The sequence below is a fragment of the Cyprinodon tularosa genome, unplaced genomic scaffold (assembly GCF_016077235.1).
Source record: "Cyprinodon tularosa strain WSP-4 unplaced genomic scaffold, ASM1607723v1 ctg452, whole genome shotgun sequence".
Taxonomy (NCBI): domain Eukaryota; kingdom Metazoa; phylum Chordata; class Actinopteri; order Cyprinodontiformes; family Cyprinodontidae; genus Cyprinodon; species Cyprinodon tularosa.
Genome location: NW_024039177.1, coordinates 531290 through 537833, shown reverse-complemented (window position 1 = coordinate 537833; position 6544 = coordinate 531290).

Here is a 6544-nt window from a genome sequence, read left to right as displayed (position 1 = left end):
ACTCCAAAGAAGGCTGTAGGTGGTGGTGAACATGTGGCGTGTTTCCGAATGCAAGTCATACTGCATTCTTAAAAATTTCAAACTTCTTTTTTTCCCTTTTAAAAACAAAAACAAAAAAAAAATGAGCCGCCAAAAATCTTGGAAGTATTTGTTCAGAAGTCAGGGTGAACATTTTTCTTTTAACATGAGTCTTTTTAAAGCCGTAGGAGAATCCTATTTAAATGTCAAATCATTCTGGCTTAAACATGTATATAAATGTACTCTTTAATAGATTATATTGTCCCAAAATTTAGAAAATTTTGAAAATCCTGTCTTAAAAATCTGTGTGTTTTTGTTATCTTCTGCAGGCCAGTTAGTTATACGTCAGCTTGTACACCTAAATTATGCAAAGCACATATCCAAAGTCATCTGTCAATCAAATTATTTTGATCATAGCATCTTGATTCATATGTCGTAGCTAATATACGCAACGGTTGAAATAAGAATCTTCGCAGAGTAGTGGTGACCGTTACAGGTGTATTAAAGGAATAGTACACCCAAAACATGATTAGCCTTCATTTTCTACTCACCCCCATGCTGAACAACACTCTGGAGTACTTTTTTGATATCTCAAATGCATCTGGAGATCTGGGAGGCTTCTTGCTGTCTGCTGACATTCAAATAATGGAGGTCTATGGTGCCCGAGGCAGAAAGGTCCATAAAAGTCCACAAAAATGTACAAAATGTACAATGTACAATGTCGTCCAATGTATTCCAAGTGTCCTGAGTGGGTAGCGTCCATAATTTACTCGAAACGAAGCCATTTAGAATGTTTTAGAGCATAAACAGTAGTGTATAGGATTTCCTAAAAGCGCGTTCACGACGCTACGGAAGCCGGCAGACCAAACCAGATGAAAGTGCGAACCTGTAGACACTGTAGAACCTGGTGATGGTGGTTGGGGAAGCCCATGAAGCAGCAGCACATATAGCTTCCAGCGGAACCCCTCCCAAAGCAGCCCAGGAACCGGTGACGCTCCTGGTGGAATGTGCTCTCACACCGACTGGCAGGGAGCAGTGACCTGCAGCGTAGGCGTGGCAGATGACACTCACAATCCAATGGGACAGACGCTGTTTAGAAAGAGGACAGCCTAACCTTGGACCCCCATAGCATAGGAAAAGCTGGTCCGAGCGTCTCAGATTGGCGGTGGCTGCAATGTATGCCTCCAACGCTCTTACTGGGCACAACAACTCAGACTCATTCTCAGTTGTACCAGATTGAGGCTGAAACCGAGCCAGCCGCAATGGCTGGTTACGGTGAAAAGGAGACAACACCTTAGGCACAAACGCAGTATTAGGCCACAGGGTAACACCAGAGCCATCTGGATTCCACCTGATACACCTAGGGCTGACAGAAAGAGCATGTAGCTCGCTGACCCTCTTAGCTGAGACGATAGCCATCAGGAAAGCAGTCTTGCAGGAAAGCCACTTGAGTTCTGCTTGTGCCAAAGGCTCGAATGGAGGGTGGCACAGAGCTGTGAGAACCAACGGCAGATCCCAATCTGGGGCTCGTGGGGCTGGCTGCTGGCACAACCTACGAGCACCACGCAGAAAAAGTGAAACCAGTTCATGGCGCCCCACTGTACGGTTGTCAACAGTTCGGTGAAGATATGAAATTGCTGCAACATACACTTTAAGGGTCGAAGGAGAGCGGCCCTTATCAAGGAGAGACTAGAGGAACTCCAAAATAGTGGGCACCGAGCAGGAAACTGGGTTCTCATTGTGGGCAGAGCACCACTGAGAAAAGAGGCGCCATCTGTTAGCATACTGCAGCCGAGTGGAGGAAGCCCTAGCACTCAATACGGTGTGTCTCATGGTGTCTGAACACCCAGTCAGTCTCCCAGGGGCCATGCCCACAGCTGGAGACGTTGAGGGTTGGGGTGCCATATCTGTCCCCCCAACTGAGACAGCAGATCCCTCCTTGCTGGAAGACGCCATGGAGTACCGTGACACAGACTCCAAAGCAGCGGGAACCACGGCCGCGCTGGCCAGAACGGTGCTCGAGAACCCTCCGTAGAGTCGGCCAAATCAGTGAGAGGGGTGGAAAGGCATACAGGAGAACCTGCGGCCATGGATGAGCCAGTGCATCCTGGCCCAGTGCGCCCGCCATCCCGGTTAGGGAATACCATAGGGGGCAATGGGTCGACTCTTCTGTGGCGAACAGATCTACCTCTGCCTGCCCAAAGAGGTTCCAGATTATGCGCACTACGTCGCGGTGAAGAGACCACTCTCCCGGAGCAGGTGCCTGGCGGGATAGAGAGTCCGCAACCTGGTTCTGCCGTCCTGGCAGATACGCTGCGCGCAGGGTACACAGACGGGGAAACGCCCATTCCAGGAGATCCCTCGACACCTTCAAGAGACGTGCTGACCTGGTGCCACCTTGGTGGTTTATATGATAAACAACAGAGGTGTTGTCTGTCCGAATCAGCACATGCCTTCCCTCTAGGTGGGGCAGAAGGCACCTGAGGGCCATGTGCACAGCCCGCAGCTCCAGCACATTTATGTGTTCGGTGCGCTCCCTTGGGTCCCAGAGACCCCGAACAGCTCTGTGTTGCCACACGGCACCCCAGCCCATGAGGCTGGCATCCGTGGTGACCACCTCCCTTCGACACACTACTAGCCCCATTGGAACACCACTGGACAAAAAGGGTCCCGTCTCGCCAAGGAGCTAGGGCATGGAGGCAGCTCCTGGTCACCATTAGCCTGCGATGCCTGTGCAGCCTGGGGTCTAGGCGAAAGCTGTTGAGCCATCGCTGCAAAGGACGCAGAAGGAGCAGCCCTAAGGGCACGACACGAGTGACTGATGTTAGTTTGCCCAGCATTCGCAGGAAGATGATGTAGGGAAACTCCCTGCCCAGTCTGAATCGACGGACAAGCTGGAGTATGTCGTCCACCCTGTGAACAGATGGACGGGCCATCATGGTAGCAGAGTCCAGATGCATCCCAAGAAAGGTGGTTGTCTGAGATGGAACAAGACAACTCTTTGCCAAGTTGACTTTGAGGCCTAACAGTGACACATGAAGTAGAAGCTGGGACGTATCCCGAGAGGCAGCTACCTGAGAGGGAGCACAAAGAAGCCAATCGTCCAGGTATGGCAGAATCCTGACTCCGGAGGCCTGTAGAGGAGAGAGGGCTGCTTTCACGCATCGAGTAAACACCCTCGGGGAAAGGGAGAGCCCGAATGGGAGCACCCGGAATTGGCAATGGCGCCCCCGATAGGCAAACCTGAGAAAACGGCGATGTTCTGCCGCAATAGGCACGTGAAAGTAGGCGTCTGTCAGATCTACTGATGTAAACCAATCTCCCGCCACAATGGTCTGAAGGACCTCTGTTATGGTGAGCATGTGGAAGGGAAGGACCTTCAGGTACCGATTCAGTCCCCTTAGATCTAAAATGGGGCGAAAACCGCCGGTCTTCTTGGCCACAAGGAAGTATGTGGAGTAGTAGCCTCTGGGTTGCCGCAGAGGATCTACAGACTCGATTGCCCCCTTGCCCAGGAGGGCGGAAAGCTCCTGGTCTAGTGCCTGAGATTTCACTGGGTCTGTGATGACAGTCATCTTGACCCGGTGTGAGAGGGTGGGGCCGCCGTCGGAACTGGAGCCTGTAGCCATTGGTTAAGGTGGCAACCACCCATGGATCTACGGCATGAGCAGCCCAGAAATCCAGCTGCTGATGGGAAAAATGTCCGACGGCTGGCCCGGTGGCATCATCTTCTATCCCCACGGCCCCTGGGGGCTCTGGGGGGAGGGCGTCCAGGATTTGAGGCCCGGGTCTGTCTAACAGGGCGGCAGACTGGCTCACGAAAGTCCCTCCTCGGTCTCTGCCGCACATCATGGGGATAGGAACCAACAGGTCTGCCACCAGTCTGAGGTCGTGGCTGAACGCTGGGGGTAGTGGCAGGGCGGCCCGAACGCTGGGGAAAGGCAGGTATGCTCCTGCGAAGGCCGGAAAGCTGCTGGCTAGTCTGACATGCCTGAGCAGTCCGTTCCAGCGCCTCCAAGGCAGCTGATCCAAACAGCTCCCCTGGTACAACCGGGACACCCCTGAGGGTCCTACGGCATGCTTCAGTCAGAGGGATTGTGCCAACCAGACCTGTCTACGAGCTTGGACAAGGAAAGACATGACCCGTCCAAGCTCTCTGGTCATCAGCACGAAGGCCTGCAGCGCTGCGTCACTATAACCAACCGCCGCACTTGCACCACCAGTGTCCTGAACAGATGCAGACAGGGCAAACATGAGGTGCGCCAGAGAATTGCCAAGGCGGCCAGCACGCGCTCCTGCATTGTACGCCTTACAGAGGAGGTCATCTGTAACCCGACATTGAGTCCGCGGGCACCGGACATCAGGACGCAGGGCTTCATCTGGTGACACAATCAGTGAAGCAACAGCTGTTTCAATTGCTGGCATACGGTCCAGGCCGGCCTTCACCGACTCATGCATGGCAGCTAATACACGACCCACCAGTGTCCTGAACAGATGCAGACAGGGCAAACATGAGGTGCGCCAGAGAATTGCCAAGGCGGCCAGCACGCGCTCCTGCATTGTACGCCTTACAGAGGAGGTCATCTGTAACCCGACATTGAGTCCGCGGGCACCGGACATCAGGACGCAGGGCTTCATCTGGTGACACAATCAGTGAAGCAACAGCTGTTTCAATTGCTGGCATACGGTCCAGGCCGGCCTTCACCGACTCATGCATGGCAGCTAATACACGACCATCCGATGAGAGACGCGACAGCGCTCTCGGTTCCCGCCAACAGGCGTGTAACTCCTTCAAGTACTCCTCTGATGGAGGTACAGAAAAAGGAGTAGGAGCCCTTCCACGTCTGAAAAAGGCACTGCCGGAGCTGGATGCCTCTCCTTGTGGGAGTTCCAGCTGCAGCTGCTTCAGGGCCATAGACATGACCTCCCGCGTGGAACCGTCACCGGCCTCTCCAACCGCACTCTGAGATGAAAATGAACCAGCCTCAGAGGCTTGAGAGGACCCTGCCTCCTCCTCATCTCTAAAATGAGAAGCGGAAGCAGCCAGAGAGATAACGTCATCCTCTACAACCAGCTCGGGCATTGGTGGGGAAGAGAGCCCAACCACTGGGAGCGAGGGATCAGATTGCCGTGTCTGCAACAAGGACTTCATCTCTGCCAGCTCTGCTGACAACTGCTCCACCCTTGTGGACAGGCCCTGGTCAGGTTTGGCCCGCTTCCTCCGGGGGAGGGGCACAGATGCTGTGGTCCCACCACGGCCCTTAGAACGCTTGGGGGGAACCACCTGCCCAGAGGGCGGAAGGTCCGAGCCCTCCTGGGGGCACAACTGGGCCAACCGGGCCACCCTCACTGCATGGGGCATAAAGCTGCAGTTCATACAGGGGTTCTCAGACAGCGCCTCCAAAAGGTGCTCATGTCCAAGGCAGGTAGAGCACAGGTCGTGGCCATCCTGTGCCTGCAGGGCAGCCCCACAATCCATGCAGCTGTGAGAGCCATCCATGTCGAAGGCCGACAAGGCTTAAAGAACAGAAAGTTATCGAAAATCGGGAGAGGGGGCGCAAACGCAGCCGTCACCAATTACAGCAGAGAAACGAAAGAGGCTGCGAGCACAAGGCAGCCGATACTGGGAGAGGGGGCGAGAACCGCTACCGTCACCAGGTATAAAACCAATAAACCAAAAAAGCTAACAACGTTAGCTGTATGGAAACTTAAGTTGGGAGTAGGAGCGAACAACGCTGCCGTCACCAATTAAGAGAGCAGACCAACGAAAAGGCTGCAAAAAAGGTTGATTTTGGGAGAGGGGGCGAAAACGCTGCCGTCACCATTCATAACTAAGCAGACCGATGAAGAAGGCTGCAAACAAACCAAAAAAGGCTAACAACGTTAGCCGTCTCCAACTTCGGCAAACGAAGTAGACCACACTTGGTTGGGAGAGGGGGACGAAAACCGCGGCCGTCAGTAATTATAGCAGCGCAGACCGGTGAAAAAAAGGATGCAAAAGTAGGGAATATACTGGGAGAGGGGGCGAAAACCGCTGCCGTCACCAGGTATAACACCAACAAACTAAAGAAGCTAACTACGTTAGCCGTATATAACTTCGGCAGTGAAGTTATTCACACTGGGAGTAGGGGCGAAAACGCTGCCGTCACCAGTTCGAAACAAAACAGCACGAAGCTGTAGGTAAAAAGCTAAAGTCGTGAGCCGGGAGAGGGGGCGCGGACGCTACCATCACCAGCAAACAACTCACTTACCTTCCGTAATCCTCAGAATCAACCCGTTGCAGCCCTGGGAGGGCGGAGAATAACCGCAACTCCGGTCAAGATACAGGGGCTTCAGACAACGGGGAAGTTAGCGAACCGCTTGCAAGAAGAAAAAAGGAGCAGAGCAAAGGATGACACCAGGCTACATAGCTTCTGAGTGGTCATCCGGTGTCACAGGTGTGACTCTGTTGGTATAATTACTCGAACTGCGCATGCCCGAAGGGAACATTCAGTGCTTTCAGCACCGCCCTCTGGCGGTCAGTAGG